The sequence below is a fragment of the Colias philodice genome, chromosome 16, assembly GCF_061535455.1.
Source record: "Colias philodice isolate Cphi_HAF_F1 chromosome 16, ilColPhil1 Martin Lab GWU primary, whole genome shotgun sequence".
Lineage (NCBI taxonomy): Eukaryota > Metazoa > Arthropoda > Insecta > Lepidoptera > Pieridae > Colias > Colias philodice.
In genome coordinates this window covers 1,253,833-1,268,734 of record NC_143101.1, presented here as the reverse complement: position 1 = coordinate 1,268,734, position 14,902 = coordinate 1,253,833, and the positions used below count along the sequence as shown (strand labels likewise).

Sequence of the window (14,902 nt, the reverse complement as noted above, 5' to 3'; positions counted from 1 at the left end):
TAACGCGAAAGTTTGTGAGGATGTATGTATGTTTGTTTCTCTTTCACGCGAAAACAGCTGATCATATATATTAAATTTGGTACAGGGATAAATTGTAGTCTGGTCTGTAACTCATAAACAGGATACAAACCGTAGACAGAGAATCCAATAGACACCGGCAATGCGTGTCGCAGAAAGAGATAAAAAAGAATACGTCACAATATTTAGGGTTACCATGTGAGGGAAAATTTACCCCGCAATTTGTAAGATACAAATCTCTCAATATCATTATTCACATAACATAAGTGGATAATAATGAGATATCCACATTACATACTTACATGTTTATACTAATATTATAAAGAGAAAATGTTTGTAATTATGTATGTACATATGTATGTATGGTTTTCGGAGCGCAGCTAGTATATAATAAACATATTACTTTTAGATGGGTAATACATATTATGTATATACACATACCTATATATTATATAATCCATACTATATAATATTATAAATGCGAAAGTAACTCTGTCTGTCTGTCTGTTACTCAATCACGCCTAAACTACTAAAACAATTTGCATGAAATTTGGTATGTAGATATTTTGATACCTGAGAAAGGACATAGGCTACCTTTTATTGCGAAATATGTACCCCGGGCGAAGCCGGGGTGGACCACTAGTATGTATAATATATATCATTATCATAATCCCATATAAAAATGTGTATGTAATGATAATGTAGATGAAAACTCGATTGTTCATTATTTTTTATAAAATAAAATAAAAAAAATAAAAGAATGTTTATTTTCGTAAGTATTAACAGATACACACGTTAATTATATTGACCGACCCGCGAACGCGCAAAAAAAACGAAATTTACTTAATAATAATTTATTGTAATAAAAAAATTACATTTAAATTATCTCTAACTTAATTAACTACGTCCCTCCGGTTCAATGTTGGAAGTTGGAACCAAGAGTGTCCATTGTCTTCGGCGGGGCAGCGTCGCGGTGGTGGTGATTGCCGTAATACTTTCTAACCTTCGGTTTTGGTTTCCAATCTGTTCATCCTGTAGCTACAATCCAAATTTGTCGTAAATTATCCGGTTCAGGAAAACTGGAACAAGCCATTGAATATTTCAGATATTTAATTAAATACACACTGCAGAATATATATTATTATTTCCCATAATAGTGGGTAACAATTTGTAGAAAAGTTGGCAACACAAAATTTTTTAGGTTAAAATTTATAATTGTTATTTTTGTGGTTTTTAAACAATGTATTCAAGTCAACAGCACGTGATACACAATATATTAACACGCTGAAATATCATGAAGGCCTATAAACTGATAAAGAGTTGTATACTTACGAGTGAAAAGACAATCCAGGCATTTTCGTTCCACTATCACTTTAACACCCTTTAACGCTACACCGCACCATGGTATTATTTTATAAGGTATTAACAGTAAGTCTAAATCATTAAAAACCAAACATACCATGAATTACGTAACTTAGAACATGTAAAAACTATATTTTTAGGGAAGACGATAGTTAGCTGTCAAACTTTGTTTAGCAAAGTGGGGTTCGGAATTGACGTTTGGAGTGTCAGTGTAGCTCTCAGTTATTTACAATTTAAAAAATAGTTTACTTACATAAATATACTTTAAATGTGAACAGTTTTGAATAACACTTCAAGACGCGTGTGTTATTTTTGTGGTTTTTAAACAATGTATTCAAGTCAACAGCACGTGATACACAATATATTAACACGCTGAAATATCATGAAGGCCTATAAACTGATAAAGAGTTGTATACTTACGAGTGAAAAGACAATCCAGGCATTTTCGTTCCACTATCACTTTAACACCCTTTAACGCTACACCGCACCATGGTATTATTTTATAAGGTATTAACAGTAAGTCTAAATCATTAAAAACCAAACATACCATGAATTACGTAACTTAGAACATGTAAAAACTATATTTTTAGGGAAGACGATAGTTAGCTGTCAAACTTTGTTTAGCAAAGGGGGGTTCGGAATTGACGTTTGGAGTGTCAGTGTAGCTCTCAGTTATTTACAATTTAAAAAATAGTTTACTTACATAAATATACTTTAAATGTGAACAGTTTTGAATAACACTTCAAGACGCGTGTACCACAGTGATATTGTATCAACATACTAAGTTTTAAGTGTCAAGTTAAACATTACAGCTGACGATCAGCTGTTAGCCATACTGGACACAGGTACCCGCAAACAAAAAGTGAAATTATAACAACCACAAATACTTTTCATACGAGAATTATTTGTTATATTGCAAAGTAATACTACATAAAAACAAATATATTGTCCGATATTACTTACCTTGTGAAGTTTTGTAACCAATAGAGGAGATTACAAATTTGAATATTATAATTCATTAATATAAAGTACTGCTATTAACACCCGCGCCATCTTGCGGTAATATCAAGATTTACCAGGAAATTGTCAATAATTTATAATAACATGGCCAATAAGTGTTCCACTTGTGGTAAATTTTACGCGGCAACAGATGGCGCCAAATGTATGAAATGTAATACAGTATATCATAGGCAATGTCATAATATAAGTCCGCATTCAAAACTCAATTCTAATTGGCAATGCAAATCATGCCTAAACAAGATAATATCTAAAATAACGCAAGATACGGATGCCGACGTACTTGTGGATGTGTGTAACGCTGGCTTGGGAAACGAAACACCCACACTTGCGCACGAGATTAAACTTTTGCGCGCGGAATTGTCCGCATTTCGGGAGGAAATGAGCCGCCTTACTAAAGTTGTTGGCGATTTTAGCTCACGGTTGGACGGAGTGGAGGAGAGGGTGAGAATGCTGGAGGATTGCAACACGGCGAAAAAAGATGCGACTGAGGAATTAGAAAACCTAAAAAGACAAATTAATGAAAATGAGCAAGCGCATCTTTTAAATGATCTGGAAATTTCGGGAGTTCCCGATATTACTGGTGAAAACACTATGCACACCGTTGTTACACTTGCGCAAAAGCTGGGTGTAAAACTCGAAGAACGGGATGTCACGTGTGCTTACCGTGTAGGCGTGAAACGTGACCGCGCATCGAGTATGGACAGCCCGCCAGGCACTAGCGCTTCGCGCGCGCGCCCGCGCCCTATTGTGGTACGTCTCGTGCGCCGCAGCGTGCGCGATCAGCTGCTGCAGTCGGCGCGCGTGCGGCGCGGGGCCGATACGTCAGGCATGGATATACCGGAACAGCCGCGCAGATTTTATGTTAACGAACGCCTTACGCCATTAAATCGTCACCTATTTTATCTAGCAAGAGAGGAAGCAACTGCAAAAAAATGGCGTTTCGTATGGACCCGCGGTGGACGTATCTTTGCCAGACGTGACGCTAAGTCATCCTCTCATCCGATACGCTCAGAAGCGGATCTGCGTCAGGTTTTTGGTTGCTGAACCAATTAGCAATTATTGTTGTATGCTACATCATATCCGAAATTACTATGAAACATCCACGCTATATGCACATAATATGTATACTACTTTCAAACCTAAAATTATTTCATATTTTTCTTAAGTTTATTAAAACAACGTATAATAATATATTGTACCATAGAATTTTAAATCATTCTTCTAAAGACATAGGGGCTAATATTGCAGATGTTAAAATTATTACTTTGAAACCATTATTTAACGAATATAAAATTGGCGTAAGAGTTTTTCACCTAATATTATATAATTTTATTTCAATTGCAATTATTAAGGCAATTGTATCTGTAATGCTAAATACAAATAATACCTGTCACGTTCGGTATGTATCGTGTTATAATTATATAGAATATATTGTGGAGTGTATAATATGTGTGGTTGGGTGGCTCGACATTTTAATACAATATACTATACATATATGTCCCATAAATTGTTATAATATACCCATAATATATTATTTAAAATTACTTGATTTATTATATATGTTTATTTTTTATTATATTATGATTATTTCAAATATAAGGTTAATGTATATACGAAAAAATTTTAATTTTATAGCCAAATGATTAGAAACAATTTTTTAAAAATTGGTTTGCTTAATCCGGGTTCGTTAGGAACGAAACACGATGAGTTGATTGCAGCGGTGGAACGTCACGCCGTGGACATTTTGGCTCTCAACGAAACCTGGCTACGAGAGGGAGAAGAGGGACGTGCTCCTCGCATACCCGGCTATCGCCTCAAGCATATCCCGCGCCCGCCCAGTATTCGTAATCGAGGTGGTGGGGTTGGCTTTTATGTGGTGCGCGGGTTGTCGTTTAGCATACTGTCATTCCCTCCACACCCACAAGTAGAACAAATGTGGATTAAATTAACAATACAAGGTAAGTCTATCGCCATTGGTACTGCATATCGCCCGCCCTGGTTGGACTGTGGCACATTTTTAGACGCAGTTTCAGACTCGCTCAGCGCTTTTGTGTGGTGCGATTACATAGTCCTATTAGGAGACTTTAACATCAATTTAAAACAAAATTCAATAAATTCTAATAAATTCAAACAATTTATTCAGGCCGCGAATCTTACCCAGCACGTTACTGAGGCAACTCATTTTGTTAATGATAGTGAAACATTGATAGATTTAGTTTGCACTAACGCTCCAATCTCACACATACAAGTAGATCACGTAGAACCTCTTAGCAACCACGCCTTTATTGTTTGCGACGTGAATATTCGAAAGCAAAAATTTGTTTCAAGATGGGTTACCTACAGACCGATTAAAGACATTGATTTGGATGAATTTAATGATTGCCTGACTAGAATAAATTTAGATTTTATATTTAATTTGGACGATGTTAATGAAATGGTAAAATATATGACAAACTTTTTAATAGTACTTTTTGACAATTATGCCCCTCTTAAGACAATAAAAATTAAGGAAAAGAATTATCCGTGGATCACTTATAATATAAAACTTATGATGGCGCGCCGAAATGAAGCTCAGGTCAAGGCGAAGAGACATGCTCGGTATAAACCTTACTATAATGATCTAAAAAGGTACGTTAAATCTGCAATACTGCGAGAAAAGGATGCCTATTTTAATAAATACGTTAACTGCAACATCGATAAACCTAAAATATTATGGAGACACATTAAGAATCAAGTACATATTAAGCCTGAAAAAGAGATGGCGTTACCTGCGCACATGAACAATCCTGATCTAATTAATGCACATTTCATCAACGTACCAGGAAATAACAATATATCACAACACCTGATTAATTACTATGAAACGGAACGTTTTAGTTGTAATGTGTTTAATTTTAATCCTATTCGTGAATCTGACATTGTTAAAGCCCTTAAAACTCTCGAGTCCAATGCCATTGGAGTGGATGGATTGTCCTTAGAGATGATTAAGCTTGCTCAATCGCTCATAGTACCAGCCCTGAATCATTTGGTGAACAAGTCTTTTGTCACCAGTATTTTTCCGGACCTTTGGCAGGAGGCTATAGTAAGACCGATAAAAAAAATACCTAATCCACAGGGAATCAAAGATCTCCGCCCCATTAGCATTTTACCTTGTTTTTCCAAGGTTATTGAAAAAATTGTTCACTCACAACTCTCTGGTTTCCTCGAATCTAAAAACATTCTTCCACATCGACAATCAGGTTTTAGAAAAGGTAGGAGCACTACTACCGCTCTATTGGACGTTGTGGACAATATTTTGGAAGCTCAGGATGATGGTAAGTGCAGCATTTTGGTCTTGTTGGACTATTCCAGAGCATTTGACAGCATTAATATTGATCTACTTTTAGCCAAATTAATCTACTACGGCTTAAACGACCCAGTTGTCCGCTGGTTCAGGAGTTACCTCAGTAAGCGATGTCAAACTGTGGCCGTAGAAGACGATGATGGCAAGACTTGCTATTCGCAACCCGTAGATCTCATGAGAGGAATTCCTCAAGGTACGATATTGGGCCCTTTACTTTTTATCATTTACACCGCTGATATAATTAAAAATATACACCATTGTAAATACCACCTTTACGCAGATGATATTCAGCTGTATATCTCATTTACGCCTCAGGAAAAGCTAGCAGCCATCGAAAAACTAAATGCCGATCTCAGCCGCATAGCTACATGGTCTGAACAAAATGCCTTAGTTTTAAATCCCTCAAAAACTAAATTCATGATCCTGGGTTCTCATAATCGCATCAAAACTTTTGAGCAATCGATTCCACCAATATACATAAATGGAGAGGCAATAGAGCGGGTGAAAGAGGCTCGTAATCTTGGTATCGTCTTCGATGAGTCACTGCGGTTTGAAAAGCACATTAACCAAACAATTTCCAATTGTTACTACCGGTTAAAAGTACTCTACCGTATCAGAAGCCATCTGTCGACCAAGCTCAGAATTAGATTGTGTGATGCATTAGTGTTATCCAAATTCAACTACGGTGACGCGTTATATGGTGATCGAATACTCGCGCGCTCAAAGAAAGCTATACAACGAGTACAAAATGCGTGTGCTCGCTTTTGCTGGGATGTGCCCCCCCGATCCCATATATCGCCATACCTAAACAATGCCAGGATTTTAAATATGGAAAATCGGCGAAGGTTGCATTTTGCCGTTCTACTGTTTGCTGTCATACGGTCCAACATACCTTCATACCTCTCCGAAAAACTATCCTGGTTGGGAAATTCGGACACGGTATACAGAACAAGGGCGTCTTTATTTAGTCTGGCTGTGCCTCGACACCACACCATGGCATTCAGAGGTGCTTTTAAATACCGATCAACTAAGTGTTGGAACAATTTGCCCCCACCATTACGCAATAAAAGCAGCGTGCCGAGCTTTCGTAATGAATTAAAAAAACTAATAATTCAACGACAAATCAGCCAACCTTAGTTGGTCTTTAAAAAAAAAATATATATATATATACATAAAACAATACCTATTATTATCTTACTTTATTTTATCTGGTCAGTTTTTTATTATTTTTGCCAGTTTATTCAATGTTTTATGGTATATACTTGTTTATATATAGGTGAATAGTATAATATGAGTATCTTGTATTATAGTAGATATAGTACGCATGTCGCATATATGTAGCATTTTTGCATGAATGTAGTGTCTGTTATTCCATATTTATGTAATGGATGTATATATTAAAATGTATGTAAGAAATTATTTAAAACTTTATTATTTTATAAATTTGTAGCCCCTATCGCTGCAAACGTCAGTTGCGATATGGGAACCACTGAAAATCAGTGCTGCGGCTATTAAGCCACAGATTTGCTGAGTGGTATCCCTGTCCAGCACACATACTATAGTCAACCACATAATATAATACCTATGTTTCTTTTTATACTTGTACAAACGTGATACCTACTTACCTCTTTTATAAATTGTAATTTTTATTTAATTGTTTTTGTTCATTGTAAGTTATTTTGTTGTTTTTGCCTTGTATTTTTGTGTGCTGGATTAAATGTATTTTCTTTCTTTTCTTTTCTTTCTTTCTTTCTTTCAAAGTAGGTTTCTTTTCTTGAAAAAAGTGGCACGCTGGGTGAAACAAAAAATTTTATCGTTCTCTCTCATTTCTTTACACAACACCGGCATAAGTTGCTCTTTTTCTTGTGTGAATGCGACATAAACTATCAATTTGTCTATTGGTTTCTCTGTCTACGATACAAACGGACAATTATTTCGCAATTATAGTATCAAATAGGTGGGTTTCACTTTAACATTTCACACAAAAAACCTAACCTGTAACTGTTTTTACGTTATTATTTTTATTTGTGTAACTAGCAATGCCCTGCGGTTTCACCCGCATAGATAGCGATATCGTTACAGTGAAAAGTCTACTATATAGGTCGGACTATAGGTTTAATTTTTAATCACATGAAAATCACCTTTACCCCGTCCCGTGGGGCCGTGGGTTATGTCGGATTCCTACCGACCAAAACCCCACTGTGTTCCGTCAAGACGCATATTGGTAGAATTCCTCCGTGACCCCCGCACTACGGCCTGCTCGAACAGTATACCTACTATTTTCTGTAGATTGACACTTTTAAAAATTCGTTATATCTTTTGAATGGAATATCCAATTCTTTTCATTTAAAAAGTATTTTGCTGGTATTGAAACAGTCTATAATAAAACATCATTTAATGGGATAAGGATTAATATATGTGTATGGATAACATGGTTTGATTACTGTCGGCACTTCTATTTACTTTGAAAACGTAAAAAAGTTGTTGTAGTAACATAACTACTGAAGATGGACATATGGTATCGCGGACTTTCTTGTAGATATTGATCCATTCTATAATACCGTAGAACATTTTTTTGTTCTATCTTCAATAGATTCCGCAGCGCACGCGATGACAGAAGTTTTATTGAGGATTTTTTTACACCTTGGGTTACATTATTGCATTTTTGGTAAGGATCTCTAATTTTTTTGAAAATGCAATATAGCCTATGTTGCTCAGTAAAGATGCAGCTTTCTAATGGTGAAAGAATTTTTGAAATCGGTCCAGTAGTTTTTGCGTGAAAACCATACATACATACATACATACTTACATACATACTTACAAACTTTTCCTCTTTATAATATTAGTATAGATAATCGCTTACGGGTTAAATTCAACCTCTGTGGTTTTAATGTTATTTTGTTATTTATTCATTACGAACTCCACTCCACGATCCGAGTAATAATCTATATTATAATATTATAATTTGCATGTCAAGATTTACACGTATCCCTGCATATTTATACATATTTTTTTAAACTCAAACTCAAACTCAAACATTTATTTATTCAATTAGACTCCTTCCAGAAGCACTTTTGAATCGTCATTACATTCTCTAAATTTACCACCGATTCGGAAAGCAGTATCTATGGAGAAGAACCGGCAAGAAACTCCATAGTTGCTCTTTTAAAGTCATGTCCATATACAATATAATTTTACATTACATGTTACTTACATCTAACTACATAATATTATATATTATCATAAAATGCCAAAGAACTGTCCTGTTATTCTTACGCGACAACCCTCCATGGATTTTCATCTTCCATATATTCCTTAATGCTGTAGTAGGCTCTCTGAACTAATACATTTTTTAAATAAGTTTTAAATTTAACACTACTAAACTCTTTAATACTATGAGGAATTCTATTGTAAAAACGTATACCTTGGCCCATAAATGAATTTTTAACTTTAGCTAACCTATAAAATGGCATTTCAATTTTATTTCTATTCCTTGTGCCATAACAGTGTCTATCTCCTACTTTTGTGTGTAAGTCCACGTTTTTGTGTACATGTAAAACATTATTAAATATATACTGTGATGGTACAGTGAGGATACCAATATTCTTAAAGAGATCTCTTAGTGAGTCCCGAGCACGTAAATTATATATAGAGCGTATGGCTCTTTTCTGTAATATAAATATAGTTTCTATATCTGCAGCCCTGCCCCATAGTAGAATTCCATAGGACATAATGCTATGAAAGTAACTAAAATAAACCAATCTAGCCGTATCTTCATCGGTGAGATGCCTTATTCTTCGAACTGCATATGCAGCTGAGCTGAGCTTAGCAGCGGTGGTGGCAACATGGGTCCCCCATTGCAGCTTCTCATCTAGTGTCAAACCAAGAAAAACAGTAGACTCGACAGGGTATAATACCTCCCCGTTTAAAATGATATCCCTTTTGACCTTTTTTACATTTGGAAGGATAAACTCTACACAATTTGTTTTTTTTGCATTCAATAATAAATTATTAGCATTAAACCAATTAGATATGCGTAAAAGAGCAGAGTTTACTTCGTCAACATTTGTGTCATGTCTATCCACATTAAATATTAATGAGGTATCATCTGCAAACAGTACTATTTCACACATATCCTGCAAATAATAAGGTAGGTCATTAATATACACTAAGAACAAAAACGGTCCTAAGATAGATCCTTGCGGAACACCAATGTTAATCGGCGCACCGCAAGATTTCTCTCCATTAACAACAACGGTCTGTACCCTGTTCTGAAGATATGAAGCTATGAGGTCCTGAGATAAACCTTTGATACCATAAAAATTTAGTTTCCGTAATAGAGTGGAATGTTCTACACAGTCGAAAGCCTTAGAAAGGTCGCAGAATATCCCCAAAGCATTCTTTGAATTTTCTATTTAATATTCCTATCAACGAACGAAAACAGACTTAAAACGATCTGGGGCCTTAGACAAAGTAACAATTAAAAAACGATAACGAAGTTAGAAAAGGCAAAAATGTATGGGATTGACATACGCCGCGTTAGATCACGTGGTCTATCTAATGTCAATCCCATACATTTTTCCTTTTCTAACTTCGTTATCGTTTTTCAAATTGTTACTTTGTCTACGGGCCCTGATCTTGTTACAATAAGTATATTAGGATGCTAGAACATTCCAGGCATAAACTCATATGGCCGCATCCGGTAGCGAATGCATAGACTTTCAAAGGACGTCCTTATTTCCCTCTATAATTAGACTGGGGTAGAAGCCTTTAAAAATAATGAAAAGACAAAAAAAATCGCAGTCGGATGAAACCCATTAGAAAAGGAGGAGAATATGATGAAAATAAAAGGAAAAATAAATTACGGTCAATCCGAGTTCGGGAAGTGGGAGGGGGGAGCTTTTAAGAGAAAAAAATGGTTTCTCTCGATTTCCGACAAAACTACAAGTCCTATAGAAAAAAGTTCAATGGCAAAGTTGTAGGTAATTAAAAGTTCTACAACTTTTGTATTCACAATTTTTTCACATAACCTCAAAATTTAGGTGAAAAATTCAAAAAACCAAGTTTTTGGTCTTTTATTTTTATCTACTTCAAAATTTATTTATTTTCTACGAAATTTGGTGGAAACTTACTTTATTATGTCCCAAATACACTGTGATTTTTTTGTTTGAAAATATTTATTTTTTCGCCTTATTTTGAATTAATACCAAAAAACAACCTAATTTTCAATCGAAAAGTCACCCGTCAAAATATCAGCTTTTTTCAAAAACTTGGGATGCCTTTTATTCATTGAAATCTCTACTTTCATATGGTGTAAAAAAAAATAAACACCACTATAGTAAATGTTCTCAGGAAATGCATACAAACAGTGTAATAATGAGCTTTTACTAAATCAGGCACACTTCTTGAACTCTATATCTTCTCTTGTATCGGCTTTTCGGTAATATTTCAAAAGAAAAATAATTATCTGTTCTAAGTTTAATATTTTACAGCATATTCAAAAGCAAAATGATGTCGATAAAAACATTTCAGGTAGTTCGAGAAGTGTGCCTGATTTAGTAAAAGCTAATTTTCACACTGTTTGTATGCATTTCCTGAGAACATTTACTATGGTCGTGTTTATTTTTTTTACACCATATGAAAGTAGAGATTTCAGTGAATAAAAGGCACCCCAAGTTTTTGAAAAAAGCTGATATTTTGACGGGTGACTTTTCGATTGAAAATTAGGTTGTTTTTTTGGTATTAATTCAAAATAAGGCGAAAAAATAAATATTTTCAATCAAATAAATTACAGTGTATTTGGGACATAATAAAGTAAGTTTCCACCAAATTTCGTAGAAAATAAATAAATTTTGAAGTAGATAAAAATAAAAGACCAAAAACTTGGTTTTTTGAATTTTTCACCTAAATTTTGAGGTTATGTGAAAAAATTGTGAATACAAAAGTTGTAGAACTTTTAATTACCTACAACTTTGCCATTGAACTTTTTTCTATAGGACTTGTAGTTTTGTCGGAAATCGAGAGAAACCATTTTTTTCTCTTAAAAGCTCCCCCCTCCCGCTTCCCGAACTCGGATTGACCGTAATTTATTTTTCCTTACATTTTTATCATATTCCCCTCCTTCTCTAATGGGTTTCATCCGACTGCGATTTTTTTTTGTTTCAAAAATTATCTACTCTAGTCTAAATAGCGAATTATTTGAACTATCCTTTATGGACAAGAATGCTTTATGATTTTCAAAACTATTTTGTAGTTTTACTTTGATAAAAACATATTTTCTTAGTTTTATTTTGATAAAAATATATAGTATTTCCGTTTGTATGAAGTGTCTGTTATTATAATCGAAATCAAAAGTGGGTATGTAATCTAATTTTATACAAAAATTCATCTTAATCCATTCAGTGGTTCGGATGTGAAAACGAAACAAAGAGACAGAAAAAATTTTGCAAATACAATATTATTACTATTAAATATGAATATTGTTTTACTGTCGAACATAATATTAAATAACACAATGTAAAACAGTTAAAGTAACCCAAATTCAAATATTTACCTATTTATTCATAACAATAATTCTTCTAGAAACAATTTTTAAACACCAAAACATGGTTTTATTATTTACCACCGGTTCGGAAAGCATGTGGCAAGAAGCTCTATAGTTGCTGTATTAAAATCATTTTAATTTATCTTTTTAATTCCACACCTTAGCTTACTTTACCATTTTATGTATCTTATCTAACACTTAAAACGCGTTCACAAAATACGCCACATAAAGGAATGTAATAACCTCAATTTGGAGCTCGGTTTAAAAATATAATGTCCTCAGAAAAGCTATTATTTATATCGCTTGGACGAAGGGTTAAGTGCTCCGACCCTTTTCTCGATCCCTAGTAAAGGGTTACATCTAAAACCTTCCGGCTAAGACGTTTTATATAAGTTGTGTGGTTATGGAATTTCACACGGTATATTTCGTCAATAATAAAACAAAAAAGAGCGTGTGTGCTGAGCACAAGTGTCAGAAGTGAAACTTCTTAGGCAAGATTCAAAGTTACCAAAATCGTCGCCTTACTCCGTGGCGTGACGGTATTGCCATGACGTGACCTGGAAACTTTACTCTCAATAAAATATTTTGAAGACGAGACAATAATTATAATGTACTGGTTCGCTTGCACAACTCAACACAAATTAAAGTTAATATAAATAATAATATGATTTTTTACATTTAATTAACGATTGTCAGCCTCTTCACCTGCCTAGTTTAAAACTACCTTTGCGTTATTTTTAAGATTCATGCTTACATAGGGATAGACAGACGGCGAGAAATTACTTTGTTTTATACTATTTTTGTACAGATATTAACTTTTTAAAAATAAAATATACAAACGCAAACCACCACCTTTTTCATACGCCCTTATTTTTCAGTTCATCATTTTAAATCATACCACCACATTCAAAGGTACACACTACATAATCAGGGAATTATAGACCAAAAGGTCAAGACTATTACATCCCTTCGCTGAGCTATGTTAAATTTTAATACCTCAAAAGCTTTAATGGTGGTCCTTTAAACCATCTGCAGCCATAACCGTTTAACATTAAATATTAAATTTCCCACGGAAATTACGTCGTATGAATGAAATTTTATCTTTTAAAACTTCTCACATCTTGTCAAATGTAGTTAACTAAGGTACAGAAAAATACGTGATTGTTATACTAATTTAGACACTTACAAAAATAGTTCCAAATGTTTTTCACTTCGCAAATCATAGTGGTATAAACAGCTTTAAATATAATACACTAGCTTTCCGCCCGCGGCTTCGCCCGCGTTTTCAAAGAAAACTATACATACGTAGTTCTCGTGCCTGTGGCATTTCCGGGATAAAACCTATCCTATGTGCTAATGCAGGTTACCCCTGTATATTTGCTAAATTTCATTGTAATCGGTTCAGTAGAATACTACTGAACCTGAACCGATTACAATGCGTGAAAGAGTTACAAACATACATAAAAACTCACCAACTTTCGCATTTATAATAATAATTAGTAGGGAGGAAGGATTGATATTCAATAGTAAACTGTACCTATAATAATATGTTACACGTTAAGTTAAATTTCTTAAAACCTATAACAAAACAACAATCAACAAAAAAACCAGCTGAATCATAATAAATTTACGTTCAAAAAAAGCAAATGCTCAAACCTTCAGAGAGCATTTGAATAGGTATTTAAATGTCTGCATCTCTGGTGCGATAAAGCACGAAGGAACACTGGAGTATTGTAAAATGCAAGTGGATGCAAATATTTTTTTCTGCAGAAACTAAAATATGACATCGACGATCTTAATCGAGGATTTTGTACTTGTAAAACACAGTTTGTACCTACATAACTAATTCTTGTTTCAATAGAGCGATGTTATTTACTATTTGATTACAATATGTCTCATTTTGGTAAATGTATCGACGACGCACGCCAAGCGCAGTTTGGTACTAGCGCTTGGCGTGCATCGTCGATTATGTCCTATATTTTTCCTACGATAGGAATTACTATAGGCAGATGATGATTATAATGAAATTTATAATACTGAAAATTGGGTAAACTTATTTTCATAGGATGTTCCCGTAAGCACGGCAGTCAGTGTAATGCAGTGTAATTGTATGATAAACATTTCATTGTAACTTACCTATGATAAGCGGATGATGCATGTAAAAACTAGTAGGTATGTAGTTATGTAATATAGATAAGCGTAAAATTTTACGATGTTACAGTATTTTAAAGATAATTCTAATCCTCTTCATTACAATATATTTCAAATTATACAATCATTACCCGTAAAATTAAAATCACTTCATATTCCCAGATCTGTCTAGAACGAGTTATCCATCGAACTGCAAATAAAAAGAAACCTCCTTTCCACGGCTCTAAATCCCAAAATGCATAAGCAATTCCAACAGCTTGCAAAACATCATTGCTATGTAAATATAGGGAAATACGGAAATATGTGATTGTATGAAAAATGCTGACTCGTAATTTGATTCGGTTTTAACTTGGCTGGTTTATACGTGTCGTGAAATATTTTTATGAATGAATAATATGAAGTATCATGAACGTTATATTGTTATATTTCATTAGTAGTTTGGTATAAAAACATCTGTATACTTA

General features: G+C 34.2%; 1 long non-coding RNA gene across 1 annotated transcript; it reads right to left on the bottom strand.

Annotated features, from left to right (window-relative positions):
- Nucleotides 1-856: 856 nt before the first annotated feature.
- On the bottom strand, nucleotides 857-1,553 carry LOC149481428 (uncharacterized). Its single transcript, XR_016316821.1, has 2 exons — nucleotides 1,351-1,553; nucleotides 857-1,097 (listed from the first exon to the last, which is right to left on the bottom strand). It is a non-coding gene; the product is annotated as an uncharacterized LOC149481428 (long non-coding RNA).
- Nucleotides 1,554-14,902: the final 13,349 nt, after the last annotated feature.